Source organism: Sebastes umbrosus, chromosome 20 (genome assembly GCF_015220745.1).
Source record: "Sebastes umbrosus isolate fSebUmb1 chromosome 20, fSebUmb1.pri, whole genome shotgun sequence".
In the NCBI taxonomy this organism is placed as follows: Eukaryota; Metazoa; Chordata; class Actinopteri; order Perciformes; family Sebastidae; genus Sebastes; species Sebastes umbrosus.
Window position 1 is genome coordinate 19134773 of NC_051288.1, and position 16728 is coordinate 19151500.

The 16728-nt window shown below is 42.8% G+C and overlaps 1 protein-coding gene across 4 annotated transcripts in view; it reads left to right on the forward strand.

The window, feature by feature from the left end:
• ptprea (protein tyrosine phosphatase receptor type Ea) overlaps positions 1–16728 on the forward strand; it is a 69631-nt gene that overhangs the window by 17754 nt on the left and 35149 nt on the right. The gene's annotated exons all lie outside the window — the stretch shown is intronic.

Below are 16728 nucleotides of genomic sequence, written 5' to 3' on the forward strand. Positions count from 1 at the left end.
TGTGTTCAAAAAGAAAATACATTGATTTCTAGTCTGCGACCGCTGACTTTGCAGGTTGAAATTAGTCATCATGTGCAGACTTTATCATCTGTAGCTACAGTTAATAAAGCTAACGGTCAGCTCAGTAAGTTGTTTGAAAGTTTCATTCTTTCTAACAGCCAGCAGGGGGCGACTCCTCTGGTTGCAAAAAGAAGTCTGACTGTATTGTATGTAATGTACTTCTCACTTGATTCATTACCTCAGTAAACATTGTAAACATGAGTTTATGATCTCAATCGCTAGTTTCCAGTCTTCTTCAATACAGCATGATGTTCATTTAGTAAATTATGGTCCCATTTAGAGTCAAATAGACCATGAAGCAGGGGATGCTTTAGGGCGTGGCTACCTTGTGATTGACAGGTTGCTACCACGGCGTTGTCCGGAGTCTGGTCTGGGAGTTGTTTGTGTTCTTGTCTTACAACTTTAACCCTTTCACAGTGTGTTTTCAGTTCATGAAAGTTAATTATAACCATTTTGTTCTCCTAAAAATGTCTTATTCAGCGTTTGGTTGTACTTGGCTCACCCTCTCGTGTAATTTCTGTTTGCAAAAAGCCAAGACGGCGACGGCCAAAAAGCCGAACTCGAGGCTTCAGAACAGCAGTCCACAAACCAATGGGCGACTTCACGGTGACTACGTCCACTTCTTACAGTCTACAGTCAGTTCTTAGTTTGTAAGTTTGACAGGCCTGCCGTGCCTAGTTACGGTTGCTAAGCTATGATTGGACAATGGGGAATGTGTTTAGTTGAGTCAATTGGAACCTTGTTTGATTCCTCATATTTAATTTGCACAAGTGCAGTCCATAGATTAATAATGTTGTTTGCTCTAATGATGAGCAGCGATTCCACTCAATAAGGAGCGTGATGAGATTGTTGGCTTTGAAATGGCAGTCAATGGCAGCGCCTGTGGCACTTTGTAATGGTTTATGCCTTGTCACCAAAGATGCGTCTAATGAAGTTCATTAGAGCCAGCCGTATCAACCACTGTAATTGCTTTTACATTTTTCCCTCTAAATTGATTCCCTCTAATGTGTCTGTGATTGAATTACCATAGTAGACTGAGGTGTCTGGTAGAATCAGGCAGATTTTTACATGAAGAATATAACAGGCTGAGCTTGTTTACTCGCTCCGACCATCTGCATCAGTCATCACTGTAGGCTGCAATGAAGGATGTACAGTATGTTCTGTGTGAAAGCATTATGTGAGATTTCACCAATCCGCAGTGCCATTTCAGTGAGCAGTTTTTCTCCTTTTTGATAGAGTTATGGCAGACTAAAGGCTGGAGTGAATTCTAACAGCCTCTCTGAGCCACGTCAGCTGATTGGCAGCTACTCTGATGTCATTTGTTTTTGTGGAACAAGGACAGGTCACGCTGGCTGATCTGTATTCCCTCTCTCTCTCTCTCTCTCTCTCTCTCTCTCTGTTCCTCTCTCTCTCTCCCCTCCCTTCCCCTCCACCCCCTCAGTCTTCATGTTTCTGTCTTCACTTCTTGTTTACAGTAACTCCCTCTGATCCTCTCTGTACTTTGAGTCTTTCTTTTGAGTTTCTTCCTTTGAAATAACAATAACACGTTTTATTGTGAATGAAGGAAAGCTAAGGAAACCCGAGATATTAGAATATCTGTTCATTTAATCTCATGAGATGACTGTTAATGCCTGAAATAATACTTTTCCCTGCTGCCCATATTTCTGTTTGAAGCCATAAGAAAGGAACATTGGTACTGATTGTGCCAGAATAATATGAGGGCTTTTACGATTTTTAAATGAATTTTTTAATGCCAGAAATGATATATTTGCTTCATCTAAGTCTATGCGGAGGTAGAAGGAAGTAAAGCGCTTTTATTGTTGTAGTCGGTCTAACGCGACGTCATATCCGTATCCGTCAACCAAAACAAACCGCAATGAGCTGAAACGAGAAAGCAGAAAACGTGCGGTCAAGCCAGCCGCCGCTCTCATCTCCGTGGTCAAATCGACCGACGCTACAACTGTAGAGCACCCATATACTGACATTTATGTTAAATGCATTCAAACGGCCCCGATGGAGCGGACCATGGATGTATAAAGAAAACGGAGCTGACGGGAGAACTAGCGACGGACTTGATGAAGTTAGAGGAAGTATATATGTGTGACTACATCCAGTTTTCAAAATAAGGTGTACAATGGGAACTGTATATACAAATTACATATATGGAAATAAGATTGATTGGATTATATTCACCAGAAGTATAAAACATTACATGTCCCTTATAAATTAAATAGAAAATATCACTAATTTGTGAGGAAAATGTCTTCATTCTTTGATTTTTGGGTTGCTGGAAAAAATTCAATAAATAATGTCTGACATTGACTGATATATTTGACATTAGGACATGAAAATCAAATATTTTAATTGCATTAATTTAGATATTTTCCAAAGTAAAAGACCCTAGAAGTGTATGATTAAACTTTTTCTCATGATCTAGTGTTAAAAAAGTTAACAAAAATCGCAATAAATCGTTATATCGAATCGCAATACATATTGGATCGGCACCCAAGAGTAGTGATGGTATCGAATCGGGACATAGGTGTATCGTCCCAGCTCTAAATCACTGTATTAGATTTCCTTAAAAAATTATCTGGGACAGCCAGAGACAGTCATGCCATTTATTATATTTCTAAGCTTTGGCTTGAAGTTGTTTAGAAATAAGTCATAATGAAGCATTTCAGTTTTTTTATAAATTACACTGGTACCAATACAACACTAGTCTGCTTTATATGGTACAATTTCTCAAAGACTCAGTGTAAAATGTTTTTTGTGGGGGGCTAATAAATTATTCATCAAAAGCACAACGGCGCTCACAGCGGCCATAATGGATAGGCTGCCATCACACGATATGTTAAGATGTCTAGACAGCTGGGTGCCATTTGTTCATCACAGTAAAGTGCTACTCGTAACTCTGATGTATCCTGCAAAGATCTATTTTGTTAATATAGACTCCTACAGGGCCATGTTATAATGAAACATCTTCAAAAGTCACTGCCTATAAAGCCACTTTAACCCCTTTTACAACATCTAACTACACTAATGGGCTAATTGGAGTTGGTGTTGGAGTCGTAATCTGACAAATCCAGTCTGATTCTGGGGGATTCTGGAGGATCTTGGGCCTCTCTATGGGCTTCCGGGCCTGCCACTTGTCTAATCACTCCTGACCCTATTAGAAATGAGTCCTCCTTTGTTACTGTGCGGTACTGTCAGTTCTGGGGGAACAAAAAGTGCCATTGTCTTGCATTGCTGCTGCGGCCGGGATAGAAGTAATCTGTAGCTGTAGAGCTGCCTCAGGATTGCCATAATCCAGATTCAGTATTAATGACAGTCTAATCCGCACATTTTTGACCCTCTGGGGAGGCTGACATGGCATCTCTGTTGTTCGTCGCTTGTGTAATGTCACTGATTCGAAAAAACCGAAGGGGGGCCGCTGCTCACGGCTTATGTCACGAGGGATGCAATATCCTGTTCAGATTTTGTCTGCTGCGGTACGCCAAGACGCTGCACTTGTCTGATACCAGCGCAGACAATGCAGCGCTGTCATGTTGCTGGATTTGTCAGATATATCCACTTTGAATTCAACCAGCTTTCCTGACCGCAAATTGTTTTCATTATATATTTGTTTTCCTTCAGTGTGGCTGACAAACACAATAATTGCATGCCTGTGCTCAGCACGCCGGAGGACCACGGGGGCGTGTTTGCTCACCCGTGCGACGACATGCAGCGAGGGCAAATGGCATGAATGGCAAAATGGTGATCCTCCACTGCGTGCACTCAGAAGGGTCTCTTTTTGCTCTTTGTTCGACACAAAGGGATGCAGCGGTAGATGAGTAGATGTGTGTGAAATCCATCACACAGCTGCTAGCTTGGCACAATGATCAGTAACACCCCCCTCTCCCTCCACCCGAACCCCTCCTACACCTTCTTATCTCCTCTCCTCAGAGCTGTGCACGTGGGCCTTTTGTTTACAGCTCTTTCCAATGATCCACACTAGTAATCGCCGTGACAGGTAGCACGACTCTCTGACAAGCCTCCAACCTTTCATCCCTTTACTGATGGCCAAGACTGATGAAGCTGGACCAGAGCTAGCACTAAGACCACATCCACGCTAAGCCAGCTGAATGTGGAAAATGACTTAGTGTTTTCATAAAGATCTCCTTCCAAACATAACCACCTAAATGACTAAATCTCTTCTTCCTCCTCTTTCACTCAACAAACGACAAAACTGTTCCTCACAGCCAACATCTGTTAAGGAGTGGAACAGACAGTCAGTCCCCTCCTACTCTCCAACTTATTCTGTGTTTTTTTAATACAGCATAACTAATGATTTCAGAGAACTGAGCAAGCAGGAAGTACTGATTTGATCATGGCTTCTAAACGCTTAAATCATCATTAACATACCAGAGCAGGGACCTCTGTTGTACGTCATACTCCTGTCTCACTCCTCATAGTTCCTGTCTGTATGTCTGCTGTCACCAGGCCTGGAATTTCATCATTTTAGGGGCAAGTGATAACATTACACCGCCGGCTGTTTCTCATTCAAAATGAATAGGCATGACAGTGTGTCTGCTGGTAACGTAATATAATAATCAGCTGATCCAATTCCTCCTTTTCTGTAGGCTTATAAATTGTATATTTTCCTGTATATATGTTTCAAACTTGGTCATTCTTGTAGTTGTAGGGTGTTGATGACACAGTTTGATGCATATGTTATAAGAGCAGTGTAGGCGTAGCTGTGTGGTGGAGCGACAGAGAGAGAGAGAGGTGGATGTGCTCAGAGCAGACAGGTGTTGACCGATCGAAGCAGAGGAGAAAGTGGTAGTATAATTAGTAGTTGTCAAGTGGTAGTAAGAAGGAGAAGGAGCCGGTTTTGGGTGCATCCCTTCAACCAGCGAAAGAGCATCGCGCCGCGGCTCCTTCAGGAATCAACTATAGAGGAGCAGAACTGAAAGCTGCTTCTGAAATGCACTGCAGTGCATTGTGGAATCACAAGCATTGTCTAGAGTTGCCGTGATCAGCTAGGCGGCCGCATCGCAGCCGGAACACGGTGCAGCTGAGCCCGGTGTCAAAGTGTTGTCATAAGTAGCCCGGTTTTCCAGCTTTTCATAAGAGGTTCGAAATCGAACCCACCACTGGTTATGTGCGCAGTGTTTCACTTGATGTCGCCCAGTAAAAGACACTGTTGTCTAAAAAAACGTATTGACAGGAATGAGGCAGCAGGGCATATGTTTTTCAGAATGGCATCAAGGCCAGACAGAGGGACCACTTGTACCACTTTTATCACTTTGGCTACCACTTGTAGGGAAGTGGCCACGCGGTTACAACAAATTTACGGTATGCAGACGTACAGAGCCTACGCATACACCCTCTGATGACGAAATGTTGCTTACTCGCGGACACGCAAAGTATAATACAGGCTTTAGGCTGGCGTTTTCAGATCTGTCCAGGCTTTCAAAAGACAATTCAGATTTTGAGAAAAGCTTGTGTTTGGGTGTGAAAAGCTGCATCTTGGTGTGGATTGAAGGCCAAAACAGAGAGAAAAACACGCACCTTTAGCTGACTTGGTGTGAGCTCAGTCCACAGCAATGTGGATAGTAAAAAGATAAAAGGTTACAGAATATCCCTTGAGCTGAGCACAGTGATATTTACGGTAACTGTAGTCTGATTTACAGACGAGGTTAAGAAAGGCATCGATGTTCCGGATCAATGGAGGATAACAACAAATTCACAAAAGGCCTCAGTTTATATCATCGTGATGAACCGTGATGTGGTAAATGTTGTGAAATGTCATTAAATGACACCGTGGTTCACTGGATGTACAGTATTTGACAGTTCTGGAAGACAGCTTTTTATTTCCCCAACAGGAAAGTCAGTCTCACATGATGGTTGGAGTTTTGCAGCCTTCTCAATAATCTATTTGTCTCTAAAAGCCTGATTCCGCACCAGAAACGAAAGAACACGTTTAACGATAAAAACTATAAATAATGTACATCATCCAGACGTATAAATCGATGCGCCGGAAATAAATCTCATCCGTCAATGTTTCCTGAACTCATTTATCAGTTTCATGGGCTGAATTTATCACCAATATCACAGCAAAGCCCTTTAAAAATGTAACATTATCTTGAATCAGCAGTCTTGGGTTGTATGCGAAGAAAATCAATGGTGTCGCAGCTCGAGTGTGACTTGCCATCCATCAGTCCGTTGGCTGACTGGAGCAGCTACTGTAGATGATGTGCTGAATGGCCAATTTCCTGTTACCTGTAATAGATAGAGCACGGCTTCTCTCTCTCTGCTCTACGAATCATGATTTCCCTCTGGGTCGCTGTAACTGCTAGGAAATAGATTAAAGTAACACACAGGAGTATTTGCATCTGCAATCGAAGCCCCTGGATAATTTGCGATGCAAGAAGAGTTCCTGTTTTTGATATTGTTTGAAGTGTGGCACACAGTATGCTCTGAAGAACGGGACTCAATCCTCTCGGGCCTGTTGGTGAAACGCACTTCATGGCGGCAAGAGATGTAATTCCATCGCAACTTTCACTTTCAGGAATATTGAAATTGTGATCCGCCACCAGCCCTGCAAATCTGATCCTTTTGCCCTCCATGCTGCAGCCAGTGGCCTTCAGCATGTTTCACGTTTCATGTCCGCAGAGCATTTACAGAGTATTTACATGACTATTTCCTGGAAGGAGGGTCGGGCGGGGGGGGCTGCAAGTTCCCCTCTGTCTGATGACTAGATTACTGTATTTACTTGAGCGCACAGCCCTGCTTGTAGATCAGCTGAAGTGATGCCTTTGAAGAGAAAGATACAAAGAGGTCGGAGAGCCTTATTTCAGCCGTGTTTGGTTACTGCTCCCGAGTGCAGTGGACGTTACCCTGTAAATCATCCGTATCCTGTTGATTTAAGTGTACAGGGCGTTCTTCCTATGAGCTCCTACTTCCTGTCGCAGGCATACTTTCTTCAGGATGGTATGGGGTTGTCCAGCTCTAGTAGTGAGATCACGGTTCACTTGACTTTTGTGATTCATTCACTTTAAAGGGAGTCTGACAACATTATGGAAAGGACCCTACAGGGGAAATAAAATGTTTTTCTTTACCTTTCGCTTGATCCGGTCTGTTTGTTGTTGTGTCTAACCAAGTCACGCTCAAGGAGAAGTCTGAAATCTCATGTTGCGACATTGTAAAAATCAGATAAAGCAGAATCAGCTTGAAAATCTTTTAGATAACACGACGCTACACTTTCTGTACTCCCAACACAACAAACTCTGACAACACCGGCACTCCTTTCTCCAACTCGATGCTCAGGTTTCTATCGTCTTCTGGCAACAAGTCACATGACACAATAACAAAACAGACCAGATTGAAAGAGCAAAAGGTAAGAAAAACATTCTATTTCTCTGTAGGGTCCTTTTCATAATGTTGTCAGACACTTATAATAACAATCTGAGCCCGTCAGTGGCGAAAACAAGCACTTCTAGAGGACGTACATTGACGATGCGTAATTGCCCGGAAGGATTACATTACAGCCCGTTTTGCGGCTGCCGTCTGCAGCGTTCTCGCTCAATACTGGACCAATTTCAAAACTCGTTGTCCCCACGAGTTACTTAGACACAAAAACACGGGACAATAGTGTCCAGGTTAAAAAATACAGACGTTACCCTTTAACATTAATTCAACAACAGCTGTCAGTGTGCTGACTTGACTATGACTTGGCCCCAAACTGCATGTGATTATCATAAAGTGGGCATGTCTGTAAAGAGGAGACTCGTGGGTACCCATAGAACCCATTTTCATTCACATATCTTGAGGTCAGAAGTCAAGGGACCCCTTTGAAAATGGCCGTGACAGTTTTTCCTCACCAAAGTTTTGCGCCAGTTTGGAGCGTTATTTAGCCTCCTTTGCGACAAATTAGTATCACATGGTTGGTACCAATGGATTCCTTCGATTTTCTAGTTTCATATGATGCCATGAAACTAGGACTAAAAACTATAAAATAACATAACTGTTTGATTTAACCCTTTGATCCGTATGATCATAACGGCGTGATCATTCCAGCAAACAATGTTTTTTCTTGCGATGTGGCTCGAGGAATGGCAATGTCAGATGATCCCCGTCTATCTGTCTGGCTAACACGTTAAATATTTCAACAACCACTTGTTACGATAGATTGCAATGAAACTTTGCACATATGCCCAGAGCATCAATTATGAAGAATTTGATTCCTTTGACTTACCACTGAATTCTGGTCAGCCTCAGCTGTAAATTTAGATGGTAACATACTAACATAAGTGCCTCCCACAAGCCATATTTTATTCATCTAACATTTTGCTAGCATGTAATGGCTACTGATCTTTTTTTATTTGCTATTAAGCCACCGCTCAAAGTCAGCTGTGGTCTGGTATTTTTCTACATTTATTACAGAATGAGTCATTTTAGCAAACTAATACTTGGCTTAAGAGTGAGACACACCCACAATGAATGTTCTAGGTCATAGCTCACCGCTATGCAGTTTTAGTGTGCCCTTTCCTTCCCTAATCTGGCTTAATATGCCACACAACTGAGCCGACGTTGTGCAAACGATGACATCTGTGTTAGTGTAGCCAGAGTAGTCACACTTGACAGGAAGTCGGCGCATGCTGAGCTGCTGGGTTGAGCCTATCCCTTCGCTCTCCATCTCTGCCTTCTCTCTCTCTAGTTCTCACAGTCCAGCTAATTTTATACCCCCCTGTGTTTGACTGCAAACCACAGTTCATACACAGGATATGATCTAACTGTTTCTTCCTGCTTGTGGACAGCGAGTCTTCGGATTCAGCTTCATACAATCACAAAGACGTGAAGCGGAGAAAGAGAGAGAGAGTTCCTCTGACCAGTAGCCAAAGATGTTAGATTTACGGACAGGAGGGACAGTGGTGTTGTTTTGTGTTTTATTATTCATAAAACCTACAGCGAGAGTGTGACGTCAATTAAAACAGTTCTCATCCATGTCTTTTTGTTGATGCGTTAATCATCCAATAGACATTCTGACCCTTTTCTGTCGCTATGATCTCAAGCGGATAAACAAACCAATTCCTGAAAGAGAGCACCGTTTCACATTACTCCACAGCTAGATCTGTGTTTTGATTTCTCATCCCGGTTCCTACTTTTGGCAGTTCTCTGTGAAAGAAGTGGAGGCGTTTGTGGCTCTCTCACTAACGTGCGAAACATCCCCGTTCCCAGACAAGGTTGTGCAGACAGACAAGACATGTAGCCTTGGGCTGTAGCCAGATATACACACAGAAAGCTTGAGAAATCCACAAGGCGTTTTTTTTTTTCCCTTTGTGTGGGTGTACATGTTTCTTACATGGCCATTAATGTCAGTCTACGTGTGTCTACGTGTGTGCATTAGAGAATGGTTTGTAGCTGTGTGGAGATGTGTTCGTTTCTCCCCCTCTTTGTCCGGGAATACCGCTATTTTCTCTGTCATGAATATTAACCAGGTCGGGTTCATGGAGTTTAAGTGTTGCAGGGGATCTTCGGATGGGGAATTGTTTAATCCTAACCCCGTTCTGTCTGAGCTGCTCCCAGGTACCTGGGAGAGTAAGCTTTGGGAGAGGATGTGAAAGGACGGGAGGAGAGACACCGCCACTGAGGGGATGCCTATCGGATTGTGGGATGGAAGGCTGGATCATTTCTGTGTTTACATGCTGCAGTTATGATGAACTGAGGATTTTTTTAAAGGCCTGCTGTAAGTCATGTCTGGGTCTTGCGACTGAGAGCTGGAATGACTGGCTGTACAGACGGGTCCTCTTATTTTATTGTTGTGTAACCAAAATTAGGGCTGCCCCCTCTTAGTCTAATTCTGTCGTTTTGGTCCAAGTTAACTAAGATTTCTTTAGTCGATTAGTCGTTTCTTATGCTCTTTTCATGCTGAATGACTTATTTCCAAGAAACTTATGAGCATATCTCTGGTAAACACAAGATTTAACGTGGTGCTTTTGTGTGATTCTTTGTGGAGAAACTCTGTTTTACAGATTTAATACAATAAACATCTTTATACTTAAGGCCCAGGACGCAACACATATCCATATTTGCCAACATTGAGACATTAAAAAAAGGGAGGATTTCAAACCCAAAGTATGTGGTCTGGAGGTCCTCCCCTAGAAAAATGTAATTTGTTTCCTGCATTCTGGTGATTTTAAAAGAGTGAAAATAACAAAATAATAAGTACATTGCAGCAGCATTTTTATGTTAAACTTTTGATTTCACCTTTAACTCCCAGGAAAGAAAACTGAATAATTCGCTCCTCTGGTTTGAACTTGGTGTGTGAATATCTAGCATAAACTAATATTCATCAGTTTTTATTTATTTTTTGCTCCTTCTTGAGTATTTCTTTCTCTTAGCTCTCTCCATTTCTGTCTCCTTCTCTAACTCACTGAAGGTCCTTTAAGACCCAACGTCACAACGACACTACTGCGCTCTGAAACCCCTTATTTCCAATGGCTTTGCGCTGCACCACGACGGTAGCAGGTATATTAATTACATAAGAGCAAAAGGAATGATAGAGAGAATACAGCATAGTTGTGTTTTTTAATTTTCCTGCCAACCTACTGCTCCACACTCCAGTCCAGTAGGTGTCAGTAATGAACCTCTAAGCCGATTTGTAGGTATAATGGTTACCATGTTGACCATCTTAGTTTAGCATGTTGGCATACAACCATTGGTCAAACAATTAGCACCAATTGCCCAATGGGAATGTCATTAGTTTTGCAGGTATATATTTTAAAACTACCTGGGAGTCGTTACATTAGGCCTTAGCAGCAGTTCCTCACTTATATTCTTGATGGATTTTGTACATTTCCTACACTTTCAGAGGCTTATTTCATCTCTCAGTTGGTTATTGATTTGAGAGAGCCACAGGTGAGTATTAAATCAGGCCTTTTCATTTAGCTGCCCACTAAATGAATAACACTATTGATGTAGTCTGTCACATAGACAGTCTGCCGGTAAATGATATAGTCCTGCCTGGGCCCTTTAAGAAATTTCCAGATATTTGATTATAACAGCGATTGCCAAGTTTAGAAGAGCCGCTATATGATATTATCACATTCACATCCTGCTTACTTTGGCGAAGGGCCACTCGGCGGTGCTCAGCAAACCTGGATGCCAAGATACACCAGTGAGGCGGACAGTCTCTGCTAACAAACATCACACTGCTTGTTGCCGTCTGTCCTCTCGCTCTGGAACATTAAGCTCACAATGTGTGGACGGCTCATCGAGGACACGGCTCTATTCACGTCTGATCATAGAGGCGTAAAGTCCACGCGCATGCATTTCTCTCCTGCAGGGCCATTTATTCTAATTTCCTGCGGCTGCAGTTTTCATCTCGGGGCTGATTTTGTCCCTTTCAGGTTTGCCTGTAAACACCATAAATCACAATGAGCCTCTCACTTTTACATCTCTCTAACACTGGCTTGGTAACGCAAGAGCTACACTGCTGCTGCTGCTGCTGCTCTATTCTAATTAAAGCCGTATCATTAAAAATGGAACACTGCCTTATTACTGTATGGCTTAGCTTATTATTTTCCATCACGCAGCATTTAGAAAATAGTCATGCTCTCATATTATAAATTGCCAAAGAAATAATCCCTCTATATTAGTGGCTTCCAACCTCTTTTGGCTGGACCGCAGAGGGCCAGCCCTACAAACGCACAAGTCTGTCACTGACTGAGTGATGAAGCTACACGATTGGTCGTCAGAGTGTTCGAGTTTCCTCATTGGCCGTTGCTCTCTCAAAATGAAAAGGCGGAAACAGTAATTTATGCAAATCAGCCCGTCCCAACGCAACGCGTCCGGCTCACGAAACTTGGACCAAGCTGTCAAACTAGGCGACATATTTCTCAAATGAAACGAGATTCAGCAGTGGCATAGCCTATTTCTCGCTTAAAATGTTGTCAGAAGTAGATTTTGGTGGATTGTTTAGACAGAAAGTTTACGAGCAGGCCGCCTTGTTGTTTCCTGTTTGAAATGGTGAGCAGATGTGTACCACTGGATTTAACATTATAGACATGACCACTGACTATTTGTGTAACAATTTATCCACAAACACGGTCCAGACATATAATCAGTTTTGACGAGTCTTGTTATCTTGCTATCCCTTAAAACAGAGCGGTATGTATAGAGCTTGCTGTTTCAAACAGGAAACAACATGGCAGCCTGCTCGTAAACTTTCTGTTATTCCGTCTAAACAATCCACCAAAATCTACTTCTGAGAACATTTCAAACGAGAAATAGGCGATGCCACTGCTGAATCTCGTTTCATTTTAGAACTAGATCAGCTAGTTTCACAGCTTGGTCCAAGTTTCGTGAGCCGGATGTATCGCGCTGGACGGGCTCATTTACATAAAGGACTGTTCCCGCCTTTTCATTTTGAGAGAGCACACTCGGCCAACCAATCCTGTAACTTCATCACTCGGTGACAGACTTTTGTGTTTATAGGGTTGGCCCTCTGCGGTGCAGCCAAAAAGCAGCAGATTGTGCTGGAGAAAATGTATTTTGTCTGCTTTCCTATCCTGTTAATCATTTTTTGACCTTTTAAGACTTATCTTTGGACCAGGTTTGTGAAGGACTGAACTGTTTATGGAGGCATTGTGATTTTAGAAGTGACACACACAGTGGCAGGTCAGAGAGGACTAACACAGTGCTGTGCTGGACTGATGTTTGGGCCTGATAGCGACTCAGATGTCTCCTCAGTGAGTGAAGTGTCATCTCTCTCTCTCTCTCTCTCTCTCTCTCTCTCTCTCTCTCTTCTCTGGCTGTGGTTGCCCTCAAAGCTTATCTCTATAAATGGATTTGTGTTGGTGCACTCGGAGATCTCGGTGTGATGTTCTAATCTGATTGACCACAACCCCGAAGAGCCGGACGAGTCAGAGAGCCAAGTGTGTGTCTCTGTGTGCAATGCATATAGGTGTGTGAGGTGTCCATCACGTCTTTGAGCTGGTATTTGTCACCTTGGCTCTGTGTATTTTCAGCTGAGCTTAGGGTCTTGTCGGGGGAAATAACAGCTGTATGAGAGTTTTGGTGAAAAGGTGTTTTTGAGTCTGCAGCTGCAAATCTTACACATGCAGAAGTCCACATGTTGGACACTCCTATACACCCTCAGATGAAGCCCAGAGAGGTGATATACAGAAAATGCATTGCTTCTACACACACAGAGACCTACTGTAGCATGTGGCGTGCTCAAACTACTGATGTTAGTAGCTGTTATGGACTTAATCTCAAATCTTAAGAAGCACCAGGAAGTCGCTTTTTTTCCCCTCTTGCCTCTGTGCATTTACACGACTTTAAGATAAGCACAAATGGTTTACCAGTATACCCGAGCACATTTTTGCTGCCATTTGTTATTTCACAATGATAAGATGTAGCATGAATGTGGTGTTTATCACGTGCACTGTGGTAATCGGTGTATGACTGTGAGGAAGTGGTACGCTGATAGCTTCAGAGGGCTGTCTTGTTCACCACACTGTCAGCTCCTGCTTTCCCTCACATAAGCTCTGTGATGAACACGATGATGAGTGTGTTATTGTAGCTTAGAAAAGATAAGGAAATGTTGTTTTTTAATAACGATAAGAAAGTATGTAAGAAAAGGGCGTTGTTTGCTTGCGTTGTTGTTTGAATGAGTCAGCTCACCTTTAGGGCACAACTTGGGGAGGCTCGGCTGGCAGGTAAAAACCTGTTATACTCATTACATTTTTCTGACTGCCGGCTATCTTTTCTTGCTGTTTTTCTCAAGTGCGGAGTACCCGCTGGCTGGCTGGGTGGGACTGTGGCTGCAGCAGCACCGCCCCGTCATTGCTGTGAGAGGACACAAATGGTGACCCTTAAGTCTCGGTTATACTCCCAAACGGCTGTGTACACGGACAGCTGCAGACACTACGGATGTATTTATACTGTCCGGTTGGAGGACGCGTTCCACACATGTAGTGTCGTGGCCTTGCGGACAAGTTCGGACAAGTTCGGACAGGTCCGCACGGTCACAACTAATTTGCAGCACGGGGACATCTGCACAGCTACCTATGCGTACAATCCTGATGATTAAATTTACGTCACGTGACCACTATCGGACTCTCGCATTGGGATGTCACAAGAACCGATACTTCAGTACCAAGTCGATGCAAAATTCTGATAACGTGACGCTACTCGTTTTTCTACAATACTGTATGTACCGTCATTGCTCGACAACGGTGTCCTGATGTCCAGGGGGCGATAGAAAATGAGTTTGGGACGCAGTAAACTCACTATCGACGAACCCTATTGTTTACCTGATAATGCTTCATTGTGAACAACAAATCTGGGCTGAAATCAGCAGGACGAGAGCTAGTTGGAGGTGGAGGAGGAGGAGGTGCCATTGATTACATTATGATGTGTTCAGGCTCTATTCAGTAAAAATTGAAGGTAAATTCTAACGTTATCATGATGTGTTCAAATGTAATCTCTTATAAAATTTAGTTTTTGGAAGAAACTTGAATAAATCCAGTTGTTTGAAGGAGATGATTTCACAGCAATATAAAATAGACAATAGAGAGGGAATTATGACAAGTTTAACTTCCTAACAAAAAACAGTATGCAAACGTTATTTCTGGTATGGTGACATCCCTACCCTCGCATACCTGCAGACGTGTTTACTTTGTCTTTAGATGGACTACAGCTTGTTCCACACACAGAAGGGACACACCGAGACTTTATACATACGAGTCGTATTCTGCGTTCAGCAGCTTTTATTTGTTGCTGTGTTTTTCCAAGAGCCTGCTGCTCCGTATCCGACTGCATTACAGGAAGGTTCTTCTATTATTCAACAGTTTGCTTGATCTGATTCCACACTGTCACTCCTCGTGTTATTTATTTATGAACTTTGAGGGGATATGTGATTTGAAACACTCCCTCGCAGTGCTCTCCAGGAACTTAGGTGTAAATTGAAAACTATATTACGCAGGATTATAGATATGATCTTCATTTTTCACTCTCCATTCCGCTCTATCCGGCCCTCTGAGCGTGGACTCTTTAGCTCATGCCATTATTTTGCTGTCATGGCGATCCTCGAGCATGACAACTCATTTTCCAGGATGTCATAGAGCAAATGTTGACTGCCTGTTTTCATTGAGCTCCAGAAGGGAGCGGGGTGTAGACGGGGAGGGCTGCAGGAGATGTGTCCATTCATTTGTCGTTAGGGAGAGAGAGGGAGAGAGAGAGAACCCCCCTCCACACTTCCCTTTTGCTCGGCTAGACGAGAACGTCGCCATAGCAACCGCTCGGCATGCTCCCCGCCGCTGGCAGGTTAAAAACCTTGTATCTCCAAAATGTCAAAGTTGCAAGAGCAGATAAAAGACAACTCGTGAGCATGTGGTTTCGAGTTTTCACAGTTTTTGGAAACATGTTCAAGAATGTGATTTAAGTTTTCACCCAGAATCCTTCACTTGAAGGTAAAACCGTACTTACGAGGTTTCCACATGAGAACGCTGCCTCCAGATTCTTTGGCTGCTCAGCGTTCCCAGGTAGATAAATTGTGCTCCTTGTCCCTTTTTTTCTCCTCACACCCCCCTCCTCCCTCCATACCCTCCTTTCAGGCCTCCCGTGGGTAATAGCAGGGATTATATATGAGAAGGCACCAACCTGCAATCTCTACGAGAGCAAATGCACAGTATGCACCAGTATTTTCTCAAACAAATTAGAGGTGGGGGGGAAATCAATACAGCATAGTATCGCAATATTTTGCGTTTGAAAATTCTCATCTTATCTCATCTCATCTTCAACCGCTTATCCGGGGTCATGTCGCGGGGGCAACAGCTCCAGCAGGGGACTCCAAACTTCCCTTTCCCGGGCCACATTAACGTTTGAATATTCTGTAATAAACTATTAACCTCTTAACAATCTGACCCGGCTGCTATTCTGTCTTTCAGAGGCTGTCTTAAAGGCAAACTGAAGATACTGGTATCATATGAAACTAAGAAAAAACCTAAGGAATTGATTGGTACCAACCATGTCATACTAACTTGTTGGGAAAAATGTTAAATAACGCCCCAAATTTATACAAAATTTTGACGAGGAAAAACTGGCATGGCCATTTTCGAAGGGGTCCCTTGACCTCTGACCTCAAGATATGTGAATGAAAAGTCCGAGATGAACCTAGTGGAAACTGTATCTTATTAGATAAAAAAGATGTTGACAAACATGCATAATTTGCAGCTGATGAAAAGCTAATAAATCCCAATATATTGCAATATATATTTTTGCAATACACAGCATATCGCAAAATGTTTAAAATCGCAATAAGATTGTAGCGCGACTTAAATATCGTGATAATATCGTATCGTGGGGCCTCTGGTGATTCCCAACCCAAATACAAATAGTAAAAAAAAACATCCAGTGACTTATCTAACTCTCTCTGGGATCAAAATAAATATGTTGGTAACGACACAGAAAGAGGCTTTATGTAAAACTCTAAATCTGGGCTGATAATATGCATATTTTTGCCGTCAGTAGATTCAGAAATCAGTGGGAACCTTCTTTGTTTTGAAGTTAGCCTGGATACAAAGTGATGTGCACTAGGAGTTGGTGTCTGCTGGATTTGGAAGACTAATTTGCATTATAGGTGCTCTGCAAAACGTTACCCCCCAAAACATGAACTAATTT